The 24,038-nt window shown below is 45.3% G+C and overlaps 1 protein-coding gene across 3 annotated transcripts in view; it reads left to right on the top strand.

Moving 5' to 3' along the window:
* Window positions 1-24,038, top strand: part of LOC139533941 (synaptotagmin-1-like) — a 214,524-nt gene that overhangs the window by 78,322 nt on the left and 112,164 nt on the right. For all 3 annotated transcript variants that reach the window (XM_071332471.1, XM_071332469.1, XM_071332470.1), the window contains exon 3: window positions 20,986-21,077. The gene's annotated coding sequence lies outside the window, so the exon portion shown is untranslated. The remainder of the gene's footprint in view (window positions 1-20,985; window positions 21,078-24,038) is intronic.

Raw genomic sequence — 24,038 nt, 5'->3', positions numbered from 1 at the left:
ACATACAGCCCTCGTCTTTACAGTATAGTATGTATGTTTGCTCGTTTTTGCTGGTGGCTGGTTTGGAAGGACAGGCAGTTACAGTATAGACAATAGTAATTAACGCTGCCTCATTTTACATGATGGAGCACCAAGTTGTCTCCTGTGGTGAATGGAGCTCCCTGCATCTGTCCCAACTGTCACCTGTGATTGATGAACTGCGTGTGTCCCAATACGTCTTCAAGGCTCTTCGCTGCTGTCTCCCCCCCACCACCACCCTGATCCTCATCGCCGGATCTCCCAGCCTCATCCTATTAGCAGGCATATTAACCACCACCCATATTTTATGATCGGGGCATAATCCCACCTTGTCATGGTGGTCTGTCATTATAGTAATACAAGTCTCCTTGCTACCATCCTTGTGTTTACTCTTTTCCAAGTGAGTCCCTCCTCTTCTCCACATAGCCTCCACACCTTTGGGGCAGGGACAGGGGTGTACTGGCAACAATCACACCCCATTAATCCATTTAGATCCAAGACATAATCCGGACAGTGTTTCCTGGCATTAAGTGCATATTCACACCTGACATGTTGTTGTGGGAGATGGGCCAGATCTGATGGAAGGACAGTAGCAGGTTTATAGGCTCTCTCACCACCAAGGTCGAGCCTGTCAGAGTGTCAGTGTCTCATAACACCTTCCATAGGCTTTGAGCTTTGGGGCAGTAGCCTGGCTCTGTTCCACAACACTGATCCTGGCCTGATTCTGACAATCTCACCCTCTATCTGGGGAAGCCCTTTGAGGGTTCCCATCACCTGCCTCTACCCAGTCTCCCACTTTAGTGTGGGATGACAGAGTTTAGAGAGCGTGCGCCCACATAGATTATGCTAAATGGTATCAGTATAAGATATTGTCACAATCACAGCTTTGCAACAAAGCCATGAAGTATTGGGTTTGAGCCATGTGACGAGTTGAACCAGGGAACACTTGTTATGATTTAATGTTTTCCTCTGATACTTGGTAATAACTTTACAGTTTACCGGCTCACTGAGAGTCATCAATCTGCTGGTGGTTGTCATCTTGCTCTCAGCTCTCAGCTGCTTGGAGAGACTGACAACCATCTCATTCACTCAGTGCTCAGTCAGTCATATCTCCCAGGGAGAGACAGAGAAGTGAGTGGGATGGAGATAAGTGCTGCAAGATGGAGCCCCTTCATTTAATGCAAAGCAGATAGACATGCAACAGAAAACATTCACGGTCACACAGATTGATACAAACAACTTTGAATTCACTCTTGAGCAACATAGTACTGTTTTGGAGTCAATATAGCACAGTGATTAGAGACAATTATAAACTGGGTGGTTCGAGCCCTGAATGCTGGTTGACAGCCGTGGTAGATCAGACCGTACACCACGGGTATGACAAAATATATATATATTTACTGCTCTAATTACGTTGGTAACCAGTTTATAATAGCGATAAGGCACCTCAGGGGTTTGTGGTATATGGCCAATATATCACGGCTAAGAGCTGTATCCAGGCACTCGGCGTTGCATCGTGCTTTAGAACAGCCCTTAGCCGTGGTATATTGGCCATGTACCACACTCCCCCGGGCCTTATTGCTTAATTATTAACTCAACAGAATAACGTTGGTTCACAGAGTGTAATAATTGATATGAAGAGTTGTGAGGATGAGGTGTAAGGAGGTTTTATGGGGATGCTTTACAGGGTGTATCTATCCCCATCCATCCCCGCCCTAGCTGTCTATAACCAGACTGACTACTTCCCCCGCCAGAGTGCATTAAGGTCTCTCAGAGTAGGCTTTCAGACCAGACCCATTTTAGACATAATTCTCTCTCCCTCTTTGGCCAGGGTATTACAGCAACCAAAATGAGCTCCTCTTTCTCCTCAGACAAGGTTAGTATTCACCTGCGTTCCCTTATCTAAGGGGACAGGCTATGCTCCATGTTCGTCTTTGAATCTCAGGCATTATACTATTTCATTTCCTCCCTAATTCATTTAATCAGCCGCTGGGTCCCGCTCCTCAGATAGGGCCGGGGTGACACCAAACGCAATTCACATCTCCTTCTTTGTCCTCGGTTTCTGCACCATGCAAACTCTGTGATTGTTCTTTAATAACAGGGTGTGGATGTATCCAGGTTACCATTGTGGGGACGTAATTTAATACCTAATGTTGTCCCTTTGAGGAAATTACAGGGAAATTGAGGGCTCGCTTTGAAATTAGGTCTTGCGTGGATACAGTTTCACTGAGAATAGGGCCGTACAGCTTTTAATCAAACAGAGTAGAACATTAGCAGTTCAATTGATAATCAGTTTAACTTTGGCAATTCAAATTCTTCAGTCATTCTTTATCTTGGTGTAGGTTACAAAGTCAATTTCTCTCCTCAACCTTCATCCCAAAGAGCATTACGTTGCCTCAGCAACATGGATGACTGAACGAGATGCAAATGCAACTGCATTAAGCAGTGTCTAAATGATGCAAGGTCACGCAACGAGGTGGACACACTGAGGTCAGTGACTGACGAGTGAGAAAGGCATGTATGGCATTAGCCCTGGTGGACCTTAGCCTACTCTGTCAGGGAGTTAGACCCAGAGTGCTGCTGCGCTGCTTAATGAGAACCGACCAATCACATCTAATCACTGCTAAAGCCTGCATCTCCGCTGGCCTGGTCGGGGTGCACACAGGATTGTGGAACCACACGCGGTCTAATGGCGTAAGCCTTTTATTTCATAGTAGCACTGAAGGATCCGCCCATTTAGCTTTTCTCACCGCCTTCTTTCTTGCTTCATCCTAAGTGTTAATCCGTTTATTTTGTATTTCTATCCACGTTCATTTGCAGCAGCATGTTGAATGTACTGGGTTGTACAGATACGTGTGCACTACACTGGGGGTTGGGCTGTGATGCTGTTGGCTGTGTGGCCTCTTCTTCTGGCTAGCACACCGTGCTCAGTAACCAGTGGGCTGATGGGCATGTTTCTGTCAGCACAGCCTCTTGATCCTTATCCAGGGAGCAGTGAAACCACCCTCCGGTGAGGCTCAGGACAACGCTGATGGGGAAAAAGCAACATCACTGTGTTCAAAATAGCTGCAGGGTTGGCATTTTCCAGAATGCTCCACTTCCCATGGCGTTCGCCGTGTCCTCTGTGAGCCAACGCGTCTCGGACACATTGCGGTCACCATGTGGCTGGAGGAGATCTGAAAAATGCAGAGATGAAGCCTGCGAATGTCCCGTGAGAAAAGTGTGTTCCTTGAGAATATCGTCTAACCTGTCCAGGGCATGTTTTTGACTCATTAGCCTTGTTACAGAGGAGTACAGTATATCCTTTACCAACCGAGGTCAGGTGACCACTGCATTGTAGGTATTTATGTACCCAAAGACCAATGGAACCATGTCAGATTCAGAGGCTGTGTTGTTTTGAGGAACTCCCTGAACCATCCAAAGTTTTCTCAGTGTCTGAAGCTGAACTTCTCACAGGAGAACCCAACACATCTCCAAGATGGATTCCTTTTCATGTTTCTGGGCAGGGTTCATGTGTCTGGTCTGGCCTTCTATCAGTGGTGTCCCACTCCCAACCAAACCGTTTTTTAAGCCAGGGGCATTTCCTGATCTACAGGCTTCTCTTTCCTCAGCGGGAGAGACTCACTTCAAAGGTGTGGCCAGTAAATCCAGGGCATCTTCGTGCTCAACCGCAAGGTCTTCTGCTGAATGTTTTACGGTCAGTGGGATTCTCCAAACTTTCTGCCCTGGATGTCAGATATTGGAATTGTGTTATGATTCACCTGCAGATACCACTGTCACAGCATGTCTTCTCTCACATGTCTTGCTTATAGCTGAACTCTCTCATGTCAACTCGTATTGATAGACTCTGCCCTCTGTGTTGACCTGCATTACTCAGTGTAGGTAAAGAGCTACCGCCTTCACATGATACCTCCAACGACTTCAATCTCCTAAAAACAGCAGGAGAGCGAAAGAGCCAGCAAGAGAGAGAGAGAGAGAGAGAGAGCAGTCGCTCGCATTAAGCAAATCATTTCATGCAAGGTGGCAGCGTTATGAAGAGAAACAAATGTCACTGAGGATCCTATCAGTGGGATCAAATTGAGGATCGTATTAGTGGGATCAAAGTGAGAACTATGTCAAATATCTGGGGCAGGTTTCTTAAACTGTTCTGTCATCAGCCAGAGGTGATTCATCCGGATGCCTCGTTGTGCCCAAAGCAGCTCCGTAGATCTACTAATGCTAAGTAACATTTGGTTTGTTGAAAATGTTATAGATCACATTAGGAGGGAGTTTGAAATAGCTCTATTTGTGGGATGGGGAAATCTTTGTGTGTGTGTGTGACAGGGGGATATGCAGCCTTAGTCCCTCTTTCCACACTTTTCAGGGAGTGTTGTGGTGTTTTCTCCCCAGGATTAGGCCCACTGACTACAAGTGGGTCCACATTCACTACGGGGGAACAAACAGACTATGCAGCTCCACAACACTGTCAGACACACAATGTCTGTCTGGGACTTTCTTCTCTTCTCTTTCTTATCCCTCTCTTCCTGTGTGTAATAATGGCTTCCTCCATTCATTCTCTCCCTCTTCTCCAGGAAATCAATAGTGATGATAACAAGCTGAAGAGAGGTCCTCAGTCAAAACAGCCCATTGAGCCTAAATGTCACCGTTTGGAGTCCAAGATTGATTTATTCTGGCAAAATACTGGTTGCTATCTTGGAATTGCCTCCTTTCCTCATTCCCTCTCTCTTTTCTTTCATTATCGTCACGATTCAGGAGAGTGTGCTTTTACTCGTCCAAAGTTCAAGTAAACAAACATTTTACTTCATCAATCTCGGCCTGCAGGGGGCTTTAAACAGGTAATCCCAATGGACGGCCTGGTTTAAGCCACCACAGCGCAACTACTTTAGACTCATAACGACACGCGCTGATGGTTTGGTTAATTACGCTGAATTGTGTGTTTAGCAAACTTAATCTGTCTGGGAAATATTTAAACAGACTCAATCACAATGATAATGCCTCTTCCACTTCAGACTTTGCAATCAGCAAAGAGCTCAGGGGCCAACTCGTGGATGCATCGACATAGCTAATCAGAACTTGCTGTAGGTGACGGTGAAACAATGCTTTTAACCTCTGACACAGCTATGGGTTTTCAACGGTGTGATGGTGTGTTGCCAATTTCATATGCAACTCACTGCACAAAATAAACCTCCATAACTTAATCTCACTCTGCCTCTGTGAGAGCCTGCTAGGCTAATGGAGTCCGTAGTGGTTTTAAGAGGTAGTCCTTTTAGTGTTTTTTCACACATTAATATAATGTTCTATGTTTAATGTGCTTTCTTGGGCTCCTTTGGGATACAGCTCCATATCCATTCTCTCAGAATGAAGGTTGAATCTACTTTTGTGTTTTTAGGAACACATTATACATTTGGGCGCTGTCAGTCATATGAGTTTGTGGGAGAGTAAACTCATCTCCAGGCAGGGCCAGATTAATGTTCTGTAGGGGTTTACCGGGCCTGAAACTCCTGGGCCCAGGCCTGTGGGGGGGCCAAGAGGCAGCAAATTATTATTTCTTTTTTAAATATATATTATTCACAAAACATATACTGTATATATTAAATATACTACCGTTCAAAAGTTTGGGGTCACTTAGAAATGTCCTTGTTTTTGAAAGAAAAGCTTATTTTTTTGTCCATTAAAATCAATTTGATCAGAAACACAGTTTAGACATTGTTAATGTTGTAAATGACTATTGTAGCTGGAAACGGCTGATTTTCTTTATGGAATATCCACATAGGCGTACAGAGGCCCATCATCAGCAACCATACCTCCTGTGTTCCAATGGCACGTTGAGTTAGCTAATCCAAGTTTATTATTTTAAAAGGCTAATTGATCATTAGAAAACCCTTTTGCAATTATGTTAGCACAGCTGAAAACTGTTCTGATTAAAGAAGCAACAAAACTGGCCTTCTTTAGACTAGTTGAGCATCTGGAGAATCAGCATTTGTGGGTTTGATTACAGGCTCAAAATGGCCAGAAACAAAGAACTTTGTTCTGAAACTCATCAGTCTATTCTTGTTCTGAGAAATGAAGGCTATTCCATGCGAGAAATTGCCAAGTAACTGAACATCTCGTATAACCCTGTGTACTACTCCCTTCACAGAACAGCGCAAATTGGCTCTAACCAGAATAGAAAGAGGCATGGGAGGCTCCGGTGCACAACTGAGCAAGAGGACAGGTACATTAGAGTGTCTAGTTTGAGAAACAGACGCCTCACAAGTCCTCAACTGGCAGCTTCATTAAATAGTACCCGCAAAACACCATTCTCAACGTCAACAGTGAAGAGGCGACTCCGGGATGCTGGCCTTCTAGGCAGAGTTCCTCTGTCCAGTGTCTGTGTTCTTTTGCCCATCTTAATCTTTTATTTTTATTGGTCAGTCTGAGATATGGCTTATTCTTTGCAACTCTGCCTAGAAAGCCAGCATCCCGGAGTCGCTTCTTCACTGTTGACGTTGAGACTGGTGTTTTGCGCGCATTTGGGCGGAGGTTTCTGGGAGCGAGATTAGTGGGAGAGCAACATTATGTCGGCAGGTAGCCTAGTGGTTAAGAGCGTTGGGCCAGTAACTGAAAGGTTGCTGGTTTGAATCTCTGTGCCGACTAGGTGAAAAATCTATCTGTGCACTTGAGCAAGGCACTTACTGTAACTCTATTTGCTGCTGTAAGTCGCTCTGGATAAGAGCATCTGCTAAATGTAAAAACATGGATTTTAATGTCCTTTCTGTAAAGGCACCACAATAGTCAAAAATGGTTTCCTCTTCGTTTCTCATTTCCTTTATCTCCAGAGAAGAGATGAGGAGAGAAAGCTTCTTTAGGTTATCCAGACTCTATTGTGACAGCCACCATTTCAGTGATAATGCCAGAGAAGCTAGTGTTTGGGTGCCGTGCCAATATATCCTATATAAACCAGCTTCGAGGGTATTATCACTTTTATACAACGGGTTAGCAAAATATAAAAATATGATTGACATATTTTCATAAAAAAAGTTATTTTTTTGAATTTATTTATACTATTTCATCCTTCCCCAAGATATAGTCACGACACAAATCTAGGGTTGATACCCAAGCCGGCTGGTCGTTCGTTCTATCAGTTTGGTTGCCAGAGACGAGACCCAGTCGTTCAGTCTTTTTGTTCTGTTTCTATGGATGCAACCCAGTAATTTGTTCTAAATGTCCCATTGCCATACTGGCTGGCAACGTTCTTATCCCTTGCTTGCTAGCTAGCCAACTACGGCTAACTTACAGTCACGTCAAACAGTACAGCCAGAATAACAACAAATTAGCTGCATTTGCATTTGTTTAAGCTGCTTTCTAGTGACATCTACTTGGATACATTCAAAACAATGAGCTAATAAGTCACGATTTCACCTGGCATAGAAAATGTGCTCTCTCATCAGGACAGTGTTGTTCAGACGAGCTAGCCAACAGCACAGCTAATAGCAATCACTTCAAATGGAACCTGGAAAGGCAGCACTTCATTTCGTTTGACCTGTTTTCTATTGATATTTCTGTGTATATATATCCATAAAATTATGCTGATTCATGATTTCGACTGGCTGAGAAAATCTGCCTGTCTGTCTGTCTCATCCCGACTCCCGACACGTTCATTACTATGCGATAGCTGGAGATCGAATTTGAATATTGAAACAATGTTGCAAATGTAAGAGAGACAGACAGTAAGGTTTATACAAATCTCCGTGGTGAAAACAAAATGTTAGTCTAAGAGAAATGTGAGATAATGTCTAGATACTTTTTGTAGTGGAGATCAAGTTCATAAATTGTCTGGCTGGGCGGATGAGACAGCGGATTGTGCAGTCAGATGGAACAGAGTAAATAGACATTTTAATGTCATAGATTTAGCCGGTGGTAACTTGTGGAATAGACACCGGATGGAATGCGGTTTTAACCAATCAGCATTCAGAATTAGACCAACCCATTGTATAACTTCCGATAACTACCATCCATATATGAATGGCAAAGGCCAGTGAAAAACCAGCACCAAACCATCACACAATGTCCCAACTCCAATGAAGTCTTGTTCACAGAGGAATAGGAGGAGTAGGTCTGCTAATTGTGAGTTGAATGGGTCCCTGCAGACTCTACAGACTGGGGGCTGCATCATTGCTCTGCTCCAGCTCCTGCTTCACAGAGGAAGAGGGAGAGAGATTTCTCAGCCCACGGACAGCAGAGCAGCCCGAAGCCAAAACACCCAGATGCTTATTTAATTCCGTGCTGGCTCACAGTGGGCTGTAAATTGAACATGGGAGCATAATTCTGGGTGTCTGTTTGTTGTGTTTAAACACTGGCGAGCCGTCTGCCGGCGTCGTTTCATCAGCCGTCCCCCCGACTTCTGGGCGGACCTCCGCCCCTCCCCGCTGCAGAGGTGTGTGGGGCAGGAGAGGAACAGAAACCAGCCCAGAACACCTGCTAGGGAGAAAGAGAGTGTAAACTGAAAAGAAGATTGCATCTTTTTCTGTTAATGAAAAGATTCAGGAAGTGAAAAATGTCTCAGCTCTGAAGTAACAGTGTTAATTTTGCACCGCTCTCTGAGTCAAAAGTTATGAAAAACAGAAGTGATTTCTCAGGGGAATATCCTATTGAGGCCTGTGCACACAGTGAGGGGTTTTGTAGCCAGCCATTGTATCAGGGCACTCCCCTCCACACAAAGACACACCGGTGCTGTCCCTTTTCCTCTCCAATGAGTCACAATAGCGGTGGTCACGATGATGTCGGACATGGCACAGTTACCAACCCAGTGGGTGCCAGATGTGAAGGAAACCATTGTGGGCTTGTAAGAGCTTGAATTGGTTATTCATTTAAACATGCCTTTGCATGTTCGGTGGAACCACTAATAATGAGTCAATGTTCACAATGCAGAGTTGTTCGAGGCATCTGTCCTTCTTCCTTGGAATTGCCCCCACTCGATCTCCCCACTCCATGCCTTCTCAGAATGACGCAACACGGATACTCCCTTTGTCCATTGGGATCTTACTGACTGCGTACTGTAGGAGTGTAACCTGCATGCTATTTTGGTAACCGGATGCCACATGCTACTGCAATTTAACATGTGACTTACTGTAATGCAAGATAGAGGTCATTGGCAACCCTTTCTGTCATAGTACTTCACTATGGCCTTCCTCTTTATGTCGGACTTGTGCTCTCTGATGGCAAACATAAGGTGGCAGATTTGAGCCTCAGATTGCTTGTAATTAGGATTATCCATAATCTCAGGGGGTGAGTGAAAGTGAGTTATAAACTGGGTGGTTGAAGCCCTGAATGCTGATTGGCTGTTCTAATTACATTGGGAATCAGTTTAAAATAGCAATAAGGCACCTTGGGGGTTTGTGGTATGTGGCCAATATACCACGGCTAAGGGCTTTATCCAGGCACTCTGCGTTGCGTCGTACATAGGAACAGCCCTTAGCCGGGGTCTATTGGCCATATACCACACCCTCTCAGGCCTTATTGCTTAAATATACTCTGTTACATCCTGTATCGGTTTTAGTTTTTATTTTCTACTTAGTTTATCACACTCTGCTCCTCGTTGATGTCATTCGCCCGTTTACTCTGTATTAGGTGAGTGTTGAATGTCTATTAGCATTGCATAGAGAATAGGTTTGCAGTAGAGTTGCTAAGAAACCACAGAGCTTCCCCAGAATGTGCGGTTATTTCTGATAACCACGTCACGGGCTTTCACACCTCCGAGAATAAGTACAGCAGCCTAGACTTTAAAGACGAGGAGACTAAAGGAAGACAGAGTAGTTCTCCCAAGGATGGAGAATCATTCTGTCTCCAGTAGATCTGAGAATTGTGAAAGAGGAGCATGCATCGTTGAGCTCTATCAGCTTTTGGGGTTGTTTTTTATTAAACCTCGCACAACAACACAGACATAGGCAGATAAGCCATTTTTAGAATGTGCTCTAAAAATGTGTTGGGAGCTAGCATAACCCCCATGTCACCCTCCGCTCACTGAAGAGTGAAATGTAGCACATTGAAATGTCAGCTCCTCTTAGTGTCGTCAGTTTTGCTGACGGCTGCGGTATGATTACCATATGGCTGGCGTTACCTCATCATCCTCCGCCCTGTTTATCTGCCTCTCTCCTCAGAGACGCGGGGCAGATGGACACAACACACACAGAGCACCACAGAATGTAGAGGAGAGTAGATCCGAGTCAGCCCGACTGTAATGGCTGACAGTCTGACACAATAAACAAGGCTGATGACAGTGGGCAGCCTGTGGAATTGGAATGGGTTGAAACCATTAAGAGTGAGGTTTCATTATACATGGTTTGGCAGCCATCTTGGATAAATATACACAATGTATTGTGTCGAATGGCAGTAACAAAGTTTAGAGTGAGTTTTATGAGTTATACCAAACCAAAGATTCAGCACTGTTTACAAAGGCGAGGGTGGGCCTCCAAGTACTCTGTCACAGTCGCTTGGAAGCTTAGTCAGGCTCTAAACAAGCTGTAAAGGGCTTCTCACAGAGGAACAGCAAAGATAAGCACAAAAAAAACTCATGTCCTGCCGGAGTGGTGCTGGAAGTGGGTGACAGCTTGACACCACTGTGTCCCGTTTCTCTCTCAGATGGGCCCACTCCGAACCCTGACCTCAATCTCCATTTTGTTTACCCCAGCTGACTAACCATGTACTATTTGGTTGTGAGTACCCTCTGTCTCTCCTTTAACTCCACAGAACATAGTGGACGTTTTCATCCTGATCCAAGCAGTAGCCCCCCCCCCACCGCTTTTAATCTGCATTTAAAGATGAAAAGAGAATGCAGGCATCTGTTGGGGCACCCACTCTGGGTAATAACAGGAGGCCCGAGGGAGCACATGAAAGTCTAGGCCTGGTGCACAAAGAGGCCAGAGTAGAGGGGAGAGAGTTATTGACCCCCCCAGGCCCGAAGAGCAGAGGCTTTTACAGGGACAAGGCCAGCTTTGATCATCCAGGGGTAAGAGGCACTGTGGATAAGTGTGTGTGTGAGAGAGAGAGAGAGAGAGGGGGGGGGGGGGGGGGGAGAGGGAAAGGGGGAGAGAGAGAGAGGGAGAGAGAGACGGACGGACGGACGGACGGGCAGCGATCTGAGGGACTTTGTAAAGTCACAGTAATGTGCCGGCATCCATTTTGTGCCCTCGGTATTGTAAATTGGCCTCTGATGAAAGACAGTGCCAGGAAAGTGCACTTTGATAACTATCCCAATGCTGTTGCCATGTAACATAATCACAGCGGCTATTACAGTCAAAATGGAGACCTGTAGACTGAAATGGAGGGATATGGAAGTAAATGGCTCTTGATAATCAACAGAGAGAGAAGATGGAGCTGTAACAAAAGACTGGATCTGTGTGTATTCTCATGTGGCCACCATCTCAGCATGCTATGCATCTACTATTAATACAGTGTTGATGAAGCCAGGTTGCGTCACCCTGTTACTCCGACATGTAAGGGCTTGCATAATTGGTTATGGTTCAAGCTGTAGATTTCATCAATAACTCAGGCTTGTGTTGGTACTGCATTGAATGGTGTTCATCTCAAAACGAATCTAGGTCAAATAGAGCTAAAAACAAGACTCATGAGACGTCTGCACGTAGGTTCCACTGTTTCCTTCTGTTCTCTTCTATTACAGGGAAAAGGTTCACTCAGGTAGTCATCCAGATATGCAAATCATCCATGGTTGACAGACCCTGATGCGATACATCTGTCATCGTGATGTATGATTTAACCGTTACAACGGTCTCTCTTCTCTAGTCAGGGGTCAGATACTAAACTACCATGCACACTCTGCATTCCCCAGGTGCCATTGGCTCCACCCCAACTGTCGCCATGGAGACCCCTTATGTCCCCATTTTAATCGCCTGTCCTTGACACATATGGAACTACATACACAAAGCCTACACACAGTATGTAAACACAGCTTCAGGTTTGTTCCCGTGATGCACACAGGCAGCTGTTCTGCCACTGCCCTGTGGAGGGGAGCGCAGTGGATCCTCCAGTGGACCACTCACATGCAGTTCACAGTGCACACTCCCAGGAGGTTTAATGAGTGGAGGAGGGCCGGCACACAGCAGCAGCAGCAGACTCTCCTCACTGTCCGTCTCAGCTGTTCATTATGGACCTGCTGCTCTGCTCCCCACTGCCAAAACTCAGGATAGAGTTAATTCCGTCCTCCTAGATGATTTCCCATCGGTTTAGTTTGGCTGAGAGAGCAGGCAAACACACACAGATGCGCGCACACACACACAGATGCGCGCACGCACGCACGCACGCACACACGCACACACACACACACACACACACACACACACACACACACACACACACACACACACACACACACACACACACACACACACACACACACACACACACACACACACACACACACACACACACACACACACAGACAAACACACGCACGCACACACACGCACGCACGCACACACACACACACACACACCTTGTGCGTACTGTGGTTAGTTGGTCACGTCCAGAAGGTTTGTTGTTAAAAGCTTTGGGATTACAGCACCATGGTAAACAGGTTATTCTAGAGAGCAACATTGGTCTGTTTCTCCTGTATTCCTGACCACACCTGTGTGTCTATGTTCCTGCCTTCGAATGAGAACGCCACCAGAGAAATCAGCCCAATCGAAGACCCATCCTTCCAAAACCCGATTGGGTCAGAGAGTGTCTGTCTTGACTCTGTAAAACAACCCATTCTCCTCCGGAAAGATCAATGCAGACCAATACAAGTTAACTTACCCCTCAAACACACGTGGACTCTTTGCCCAGATACGACGGTCCATGAATTTGTTCTGAGAGGCCTCAATGATTTTCCACCGGTAGTCCAATGTGATCTCCAACAAATTGAACGTGGAAAGCATTTGACACATTATGCATTAGGTGTTATCGTTGAATTCCATTACGGTTAATGCCCGCTCAGAGTTCCTTCACTAGTGTACCGTCACACGGATACAGAATTTACTGTGAAATTGGACTACCGAGCCAAGACCTTTTCTCTCCACACCCATGGATAATGACCAGTAAAGATAACTTGGGGGAGAATAATTGTTAAAGAAGCCTTACTCATAATAGCACATAATTTACATAGTTTCCATAAAACATGATTATGAGAGAGAGAGTTGGTCATCTCTGTCTCAGACTTCAAGCCCAGGCATTTCGAAGTTGTGTTTCACAACTAATGTCAGAGCAGTCAGAGGAAGTTTTGTGTGAAGCAATGCAGTCACGACTGAGGGAATCCCCCCCCCCCCCCTTCGTTCTCCCTGCTTTTGTCTCCCCCCTCTCTCTCAGTGGCATCCATCGCTCTTAGAGATCCACCATGCTTTCCTGCCCCAGGGGGCAGCCTGGATGCTGTAAGAAAGCCTCTGGCCTGTGAGAGAATAACAATCACTTTACCTTGGCCACAGTAGTGGGGGGAGAGGAAGAAATAGAAATCAGCCATCCTTGGAAAAGATGGAGGAGCCCACGCTCAAATGGCCCTCTGTCAGCCAGGCGTACTGCTCTCTCTCTCTCTCTCTCTCTCTCTCTCTCTCTCTCTCTCTCTCTCTCTCTCTCTCTCTCTCTCTCTCTCTCTCTCTCTCTCTCTCTCTCTCTCTCTCTCTCTCTCTCTCTCTCTCTCTCCCCCCCCACACTCCTATGGCACTCGTATATCAGACACGACACCTGTCAACCTCCATCATGGTCATCGGTGCCCTAACAGGACCTATCTCTGGACAGGGCTGATTAAGCTGGACCTAGAGACCTGCAATGACAAAATGTGCGCCGGACCGAGCCATCCCACGGTGTATGAGCAGATGACTGCCAGACCATGGGAAACAGGAGGGCTGTATTGTTAAATGACTGTGTTCCCATCGAGCCCTGGCTTGGACCACTGGAGGATGAATAAGGAAATAACAGCCAGAGTCCTGCAGCCCAGGAACAATTTCCCCTCCGCTGCCAGCTGGTGGACCCCATCCATACCCACCTCCCCTCCCCTTGCTCTCTGCTTACTATGGTCCACAGGCAGGTTAGAGATGGAGCTCTATGTGACAGCCAGTTACTCTGTGAACCAACAGAAGGAAGCTTTTGTCTTTGTTAGCTTTGTTAACTCAGATGTCAAGGTGTATTTCAGCACCCTCAATGGAAAATGACTAACCTCTCTACCCTTATCTTATTAAAACACTTACAATCAATCATTTTCACAGACCAATTCGAAAAGCCACAGTCCTTTGTATTTGGGAAAACGACTGCGCTTACAGGGAATCTTTTGATCAGGGCGTTGTTGCGATTGCAGCGGGTATCTGAGGGCTGCATCCCTACTAAACGCTCTGTCTCCAAAGTTTTGTTGTTGTCAGAGAGAGTGAGTCACCCCCAAAGTACCTTGAGACAGGGATTAAACACGGCAGCTCGTCTTCATCACAGTAATCTTGTTTGCTCAGAGGGCAGTGTCTATAGAGGACGGAGCACAGCCACACTCACTGTCACAGGGATAAGGGTCTACCTTAGGGACGATGTGATCGCTAGCTACCTTCTTGTTCTTTAAAGGAGACGAGGCTGAACAGCGTTGGAGCTGTGTTTGTGGTTGTGTGTACACATAAAGAGCTTCTGTATGTGGTGTCGGATCAAGGACCACTAAAATATTTACAACCACTCAAGTGGACCTATAGTACTATTCAGTACAAATGACCGCATTGTAGAGTGCTGATCACAATATTGTAAAGGAATACAAGCTCTTAAATATCCAGATATTGTGAATTCACTATTGATGGCAGCTGTTCGAATAGTTTCCATGTGCTTTGACATGGAACATGGGAGAAAAATACATGTGTATCAGCACATGTCCGCAGGACACGAGCCAAAAAATCTAAACAGTTAATTTTTTAAGTGTAGAAAAATGTCTGCCAGAGTTCAGGGAGTTTACAATTTAAATTGATCGCCTGGGTTTGTACTGTAATTACTCTCACCACGAGCCGCCATCAGCCAGCAGACGGAGCGGATTGCAAATGTGTCACAACGGGATAGCTAATCCACAGAAATAGCCTGTTAACACGGGGTGGCATGTCTCCACCCAAGACTTATGATTCAAGCTTTGTGGGCATGCCGAGGGAGGTTGGTGGGAATAAGACTCAGTCGGGGAGAACTGAGAGAGTTGTCAACAAAAAAAAATGAAAAAATACTATTCAGAGTGACAAGATTCGAAACAATAACAAAAGCCTTCTCGCTGGCTTTCATTTGTCACCTGTTCCTCCGTCGTCGCTGCGTCTCCTTCAGCCTCGTAGCGCTCTTATTTCCATCTCGATTTCACCCTCGTGTCTACACACAGAGTACAAGAGGGGAACGAAAGAACATAATGAACACCGTACATTGCTTGTGGCTGACAGCCCTTACAAACAGCCAGCGCAAGGCAGACAGACAGGCAGTCCAGTCTCCGTCTCCTGAAATAGTTAAGGAAAAGTATGGAGGTGTGACAACGTGCTCAGTCTTTATGAGTGTAAGGTTGAAATGAGAGAAAGCAGATGGGAATTAGTATGCTGGAGAAAGTGTTGTTCCGCCTTCGTTCTTCAACGTATAGAAGGTTTCAGAGCTCCACTGTATTAGATGAATGCTCTAACTGTAAGCCGCTCTGGATAAGAGCGTCTGCTAAATAACATTTCATCAACTTCTGTCTCCTAGAGATTAACATACTTTGGTGCGAGAAGTGCAAATCAATCCCAGACCAACAGCAAAGGACCATGTGAAGATGCTGGAGGAAACAGGTACAAAAGTATCTATATCCACAGTAAAACGAGTCCTATATCGACATAACCTGAAAGGCCACTCAGCAAGGAAGAAGCCACTGTTCCAAAACTGCCATAAAAAATGCCAGACTACGGTTTGCAACTGCACATGGGGACAAAGATCGTACTTTTTGGAGAAATGTCCTCTGGTCTGATGAAACAAAAATAGAACTGTTTGGCCATATTGACCATCATTATGTTTGTAGTAAAAAGGGGGAGGCTTGCAAGCCGAAGAACACCATCCCAACCATGAAGCATAGGAGTTTCACCATCATGTTGTGGGGGTGCTTTGCTGCAGGAAGGACTGGTGCACTTTACAAAATAGATGGCATCATGAGGACTGAAAATTATGTGGATATATTGAAGCAACATCTCAAGACATCAGTCAGGAAGTTAAAGCGTGGTCGCAAATGGGTCTTCCAAATGGACAATGACCCCAAGCATACTTCCAAAGTTGTGGCAAAATGCCTTAAGGACAACAAAGTCAAGGTATTGGAGTGGCCATCACAAAGCCATGACCTCAATCCCATAGAAAATGTGTGGGCAGAACTGAAAAAGCGTGTGCGAGCAAGGAGGCCTACAAACCTGACTCAGTTACACGAGCTCTGTCAGGAGGAATGGGCCAAAATCACCCAACTTATTTTGGGAAGCTTGTGGAAGGCTACCCAAAACGTTTGACCCAAGTTAAACAATTTAAAGCCAATACTACCAAATACTAATTGAGTGTATGTAAACTTCTGACCCACTGGGAATGTGATGAAAGAAATAAAAGCTGAAATAAGTCATTCTCTCTACTATTATTCTGATATTTCACATTCCTAAAATAAAGTGGTGATCCTAACTGATCTAAGACAGGGAATTTTTACTATAATTAAATGTCAGGAATTGTGAAAAACTGAGTTTAAATGTATTTTGCTAAGGTGTATGTAAACTTCCAACTTCAACTGTAATTATACAGTAAATACTTAAGTACCTTCTCCGATCTATAGTACAGTACAGAGCCCACTACAGGTATCACTCTATAGAAATCCATTTCCCCCAGTGTTCTAGTGATTGGACATTGCTGCTTTTCACAGAACTGCCTGGTTTCACAGAATGTGCTCCAATGTGTTTGTGTGATGAGACTTCTCTAGCTGTCAGGAAGGCTGTTCCTTACACTCCAGGCTTTCTAACAACACCAATCATCTCAGTGGGTAGACTCTGAGGCAGAGAACACCAGTATCCTGTCCTTCTTTAAGGGGAAAGAGGAGATGTGTATGTTTATATGCCTGTTTTGTTGAGGCGTTGTATGGTGTCCCAACGCATGATGAAAATACATACTAAAAGCTAGATTCATATTCGTAAAATCGTAAAATCAGAATCTAAATGATTAAAACTGAGCGAAAATATGTTGGTTCTTCCCTCTATCAGGAATCAACGTAAGACCCAAGTGCAGACTGTGTTAAGCAACAATGTTTATTGTAACCACAGGGGCAGGCAAACGACAGGTCAAGGCAGGCAAGGGTCGATAATCCAGAGCAGAGGCCAAGGCACAGGACGGCAGGCAGGCAGGCTCAGGGTCAGGTCAGGCAGAGGTCAGTAATCCAGAGGTGGAGCAAAGGCACAGAACGGCAGGCAGGCTCAGGGTACAGGGTCAGGACAGGCAAAGGTCAAAAACCAGGAGGACGAGAAAGAGAGACTAGGGAAAACCAGAAGCTGAGACAAAATGCTGGTAGGCTTGAACAAACAAGCCAAACTGGCAACAGACAGACAGAAAAAACAGGTATAAATACACAGGGAATAATGGGGAAGATGGGTGACACCTGGAGGGGGGGGGGGGGCAAGCACAAGGACAGGTGAAACAGATCATGGCGTGACACCCTCATTGTTTTCTCCATCTGATAATGACATTTTCACAAACATCTCGTTTTCTTGACCAACGAATATGACTTCTCATGAGATGCTTTAACATTGTATTCCATCTTGGATCCCCCTTCAGAAACGATGGGATGGTATGAGCCAATGGTCAGGTTATTACACCAGCTGACATATCTGGGGCTTTGGGTTTCTGCCTCAGTGCCTGTCAAAGGGAGCAAGGCTCTGGTGATTGGCACAGCCAAGTCCTCAAGGTCATGTTTGTTTTTACCGCTCTCCCCTCTCTGTAGATTACTGGGGTAATATATCTCCTGTAACCCATCCCCCCCCAGCTCTGGTCCTTAACCAGTACACACATCTACAGATGGTTTCCACCACGTGTCTCCTTCATGTTGTACCCCAAGCCAGGGAAATATACCAGAACACAAACCTTGTATGTATGTTTTGTCTCCCGTGGGAATACTAAGAGATGGAAATGTAATCGCTCCCTTCGGCATCGCACTGAGCTGAGGGTTGGGCTTGGTCGTGATCGCAGACCATAGCTCTCAGGAACCGGCCAAGGCTGCATGGGCCCTTATATTCATCACAGGGCAACGAGACGGATCGCATCATTCAACCGGCTGCTGCCCGAGACCCATTCAAAAGTTAAAAGCGAAGAAGCGATAAAGAGCTACCTGGTCAGAATACAGATGAGTTCTAGAGGAGGCATCTGATGTGAGGATGATGGAGATGGACTCACGTGTTCCGGCAAGCAGAGAGGTGGAGGGAGAAAGGGAGACGGAGAGTGGTGGATACCCTAAGTGGAAATGCAGGATGGAGGAATAACACGGTGAAAAGAAAGATGAGGGGAGGCGGGTGAAAAGCAGGCGCCACGCCGGGAAAAGGAAGACTTATGTGACGCACCACAAAGGGTGGCTGGCTGTTGCAGATACTGTAGCTGACAAATTGTAGGAGTCACGAAAGCCAACGCTCATTTCGACGAAAGCGGCGGTTTGGATATCATAACGACAACGTCATTGTGTTCCTACGATGGTGGTTATTTTCACACTCATCCAGCTGAGCGGTGGAAGTGGTAGCGAGCCCATTGATTTGCTCGAAACCATTGTTCTGTGATTACTTGTCACAACCCTACTGTGCTCTGTGTGTACATTGAGTAATATACACGGGAGAACAGCTGGAAACGTTGGCAGTGCTAAATCTAATGTGTGTGGCAAGGTTCAAAGCAATCCCACTAGTTACTTACTGTAGCATAGACACTCAAACAAGTGCACACACACACACACACACACACACACACACACACACACACACACACACACACACACACACACACACACACACACACACACACACACACACACACACACACACACACACACACACACACACACACACACACACACACACACACACACTGCACCTATCTGGTGTATGTGACAATAAAAATAACATTGAAAAAGTACACACTCTCGCATACTAAAGAGATGAATGACTTGTGATGGGGTGTGTGTATGTGTGCGTGTTTGTGTTAGTAGTGTGGTGGAGATTTCATTCATGCACATGTATTATACCAAGCATCACCATATCATTGTCTCCTTCCAAGTGCTTAGCGTGCTGTATGTCACCCTGACTGAGGATGGCTGTGCTGGGGTTAATATCAACTGTTGTTGACAGAGTGGCACCAATGGTTAGGAAAATGGAATTCATGGGTATGTTAACAAGTGCACGTGATTCGTTCTATAGCAGGAGCTTACATCTATGGCTACATCTATGGTAATACATAAGGCTATAACAGGAAGAGCTCCATTGAGCTCCAAGTAGGGAGATGAATAATGTTATCGTGTGGGAATTCAATGGCAACTTACCCTTCTCTTGAATGTTAAGTAGGGGATGATGGCATGTTGTTTATCTCTTGATGGCATGTTGTTTATATATAGCTAACAGTACGCTTTAACTTGAAATGAAAACGACTTTCTGACAAAATTAGAAACGTGTAATATCTGAAAATGTAACTAGCTAGACTATTTTATGACTATGGATGGACGCTTCTCTGTCATTGATGCCATGGTTGCCCTTAGTTTGAAGATGTAATCCGGAGACAGGTGTTTTATACAACAGTCTTCTGTGTGTTCTCTTTTCGTCTCCGTCTGCATATTTATTTGCAATCAAACTCCAGAATTTTCTAATTGATACTCTGATTATTTTTCCGTGCCTAAACCAACTAGGGTCGTAATTTAACAATTTTATTTGAATTTACAGATGACATACAAGTTTGTAAAGCATTTCTGCCAAAAAACGCATTTTGATTAAAAAAAGTTAAGTTCAAATGGCTTTTAAAATGTGAGGTAGGGACGTGCGACATACCCCTAGTTTCCTGAAACGAGACACAAATTGCCTCTGAATTCTTGTGCCTTTGTGTACCAGCCAGTGCCAGCCGGAGGAAATAGCTTTTAAAGGCCCGGCAAATAGCTCCTCAATAGTAATGGGGGAATGAATAGGGAATCACAAACTCCATCGCCAAATCCCCACGCCGTCAAGATGGTGCAGATAGCTCTCCATCACAGCAGAATCTTGAGACGTATGCTGCAAGGACAGATCGTATTTGCATTTTTTATTTATCCATTTTGAAGTAATATATTCTGTGATTCTGTGAATCTCCATCCAGGTGTTTATTGGATATTGGTTTTGGATACATTTTAAAACCAAAATACAGTCAACCGATCACATTCGTTTCGTTTCAAACATTATTTACAATGAAATGAGACATTGAAGTAGTATTGAAAATCCCCTGCTGTGACCCTAACTACACACACACACACACACACACACACACACACACACACACACACACACACACACACACACACACACACACACACACACACACACACACACACACACACACACACACACACGCAAACACAAACATAAACACAAACACAACTGAGCTGATGGAAAAATCAACTTGGTGAAATGACATTGGTTCACTTCACCGTGCCTTGGTTCTGGATATCGCCATTTGAGCCCATTGCCGTACACATTGATTGGCTAGAAGAATTGAAATGCAAATGTTATTGGTCTTGTAGGCGCCTGGCTTATAAAGTACTCTTAAAATAAAATGACTGCTCTCGAGAACACAACATGCCACGAATCGATACACAGAATAGCAAAGTATCGGACTGGGCTAGTTTAAAATGTCTCTTGAAAACAGGAACCGACCTGCAGTAACTAGTCTCAATTCAGTTCTATCAACTTTGCGTACTTTTTGTTGTTCCACATTAACATGCTCCGTCTGTCTCTTCCTCAGCTTTGAACTATCTCGACTGCGTGCAACTCCTGTGTAAAGAAGAAGAAGCAGCATTGGAAGAGCCCCTAGCAGCAGGCACCGCTGAGTTAAAGGTTAGTCTCTGTTCCCTCGTCCTCAAAGACAGGCAAACAAAACAGACACCCTGTCTCAGTGGAAATGCCACAGGTCCACAGAGCCACTCTGGCTATTCACTGTCTCAGACCCCAAGGATCTCCAACCCCTATGGGAAAATAACCTCAGTCCCCTGGTTCCTTATCCTTAAATGCCAGTGACCACAGGGGGGGCAATCCCAAAAAGAAGAAGAGTTCCACAGAGATTTGTTTCACAATGTACAATGACTAATGCTAATTAGTATGTATTATTCCGCACATTTTGTGTATACATCCATTAAACAACTCATAGAGGCCACCAAGACACACGTCTAATATAAAAGACACATTAAACACTGGTACGCAGCACTGAAAGCCTCGTTAGTACTGTAGAGTAAGATATGTGATACTTCAGTCTCTGGCCACCATAGCTCATTCATGGTCTAAAGTAATAAAGTATTGATTTGACCTATTAGAGCAGGAAAGGCACAAACATACGATATACATTAGGCTATAATGTAAAGAGCTCCATTGAGCTCCAACTAGGAAGATGAATCATGTTATTGTGTGGGAATCCAATGGCAACCACTGTAGTCCTTATCTTGAATGTTAAGTAGGGGGTGGGTGTGGGGTTCAGGGGTTCTGTTGATGTCATGTTGTTTATATTCATTCCTGCACACTACTGCACACATTTGAATGTCATGCCGTGACAAACAATAACAGCCAGAGCAACATTTTCAGATCCAACAACATATGTGATAATCCTCTCTCTCAAGCTAGGGGAGACTGAGCTTGTGTGGCCAAGGGCACAACATGCCAACCAAGGTCATCATGAATGGCACAAATATGAGGACACCACACACTGTTGATCAACGTCGTATTTGAATAAATAGCAGGAAAACAAATAAAGAGTGAAAAAAACAATTAAGATGAAGGCTTAAGGGAGTTTTATCATCACACACAAGGTTTACAATATGGCTTGAGAAGGAATTAATGAATTCTGATTAAACCAGTGTTAATATAAGCCAGGCAGATCATATGGAGTCTTACCCTGGTGTAAGTTTAACCAATAGGGAACTGTGTCCTGGTCTCTGTTCACAAACCGTATATCCTCCCTCCCTCGCACTACACTACACAATACCACTCTACTATAACAACATGTACATCCAGCTGGCGAGGCAGGTGCGACGGGTTGAGTAGCCATTTGCTGAGGCGTTGTGGCTGATTCAGGCCTTGTTAAATTCCATTTTGTTTGTGAGCGGTGCTGAGTGTGGCCTCCTCTGGGCGTATAAGGGCAGACTCCGAAGCCACCACACCGACTGGAGACCGAGGGGAGCAGTCCCAATTTGTCATCCTTATTAACCATGACATATCCAAAGTGGCAGAGTGCGGCCCATGGAGATATAGAGAGAAAGAGAAAGAGGGAGAGAGGGGGAAAGATAGAGGTGGGCACCTCAGGTGAACCAGGGAGTCTGTCTCCTATCCCCCCTCCCCCTCATGAACCTCTGAACAGGGCCCCAATCTGCCTGGCTTAAACAATGCAATTCAATGTCGGTGATTAGGGCAGACGGGGCTAAAGTAAACGAGTCCCGGCCGGGTTCCCACCTCTCTCTCTCCAGTCGAACTCACTTGTCTCAGTAGCTCTGCTGCGAAGGGGGACGACAAACAGAGCATGAAGCTCGCTCTTTTACTCTGTCTAGCTATCTCAACGACGAGGCTAAATGAAGAAGTTACTTAACCCTGGAATTGCAATGGGGTTCTAGTCAAGGGTATCTACAAGGTGACTTCCATATGGAAGAAGAGGTAGTTGGACGGGGGTGGGTGTCTTGCCTTCAGCCACGTGACATGATTGTAGGGGTTTTCTTCACTGAATGAGTCCCCCCTCTCCTCTGCCCACCTTCCCACGGCGGAGATTAAGATCGCTTGTTGTAATTATTGCTCCTTGAGGCAGTCTAATTCTGCCAAGGAGATAGCATCACACCAGTCAGGTGCTTCAGAGGGTATCTGGCACCAGCTGTTGTCGTCCTCTGTGTGTTCCGAACGGCATTGTTTTGTGATACATGTCTGTTGATCGACGGGCTTCTCTGGCTTCTGCCAATCCCCCGTCTGTCTCCAGATTCGCTCTCCTTCACTAACCACATTATAGGAAAAAATAAGGGGGGAAAAAATCTGACGCAAAAGCCAAAAACCCTGATGTGTCTGGGATTTTTGCCACCTGACGTACTGCGAGGCATCAATCATCCGCCACCACAGTCCCATGAAACATCTGTCTTAGACACACCGGGAGCATGGCCGCCTCCCATCCAAACACAGGTGTTTGACACGCACATTAATTTCTGCCCAATGAGCAGCCATCTTTTACCGTCAGGAACAGTAATGTAAGGGTATGAGAGAACACCAATTAACTGGACAATATGCATACATTCAGAAGCCTTCACAGGTGTGCGATATGTCATACAGTATATGCATTACAGGAGAAAAATGGGCACAACAGTTATTTGCTTTTCAAGTGATTCATGTTCAAGCAAGCAGTATCATCACTAGCAAACTCCTGCTATGGTAGTGACATTGAATGTTACAGTGATGACACAGAGTTATGGTGGTGACATTGAGCGTAATGGTGGTGACATTGAGTTACCGTGGTGACATTGAGAGTTGCGGTGGTGACATTGAGCGTTACGGTGGTGACATTGAGAGTAACGGTGGTGACATTGAGAGTAACGGTGGTGACATTGAGCGTAACGGTGGTGAAATTGTGAGAAACGGTTGTGATATGGAAAGTTGCAGGCAGATGGTCTCTGTTGGGAATGACTCCCCACCGAGAAATCATCTGCATCCGTGATAAGCTTCATTGGCTGTTCAGGGCCGATGTTCTAATTCTCCAAAGACAAGGCCCAGCAAAACCCCGTTGCACACGTGTGTCGCTGCAAATCACCCTCAACAGCACGTGCATCACCCTGTCTT

This window comes from Salvelinus alpinus, chromosome 11, assembly GCF_045679555.1.
Source record: "Salvelinus alpinus chromosome 11, SLU_Salpinus.1, whole genome shotgun sequence".
NCBI classification, from domain to species: Eukaryota; Metazoa; Chordata; class Actinopteri; order Salmoniformes; family Salmonidae; genus Salvelinus; species Salvelinus alpinus.
The sequence above is the reverse complement of the archived record's forward strand: the minus strand, read 5'-3'. Positions and strand labels throughout refer to the sequence as shown.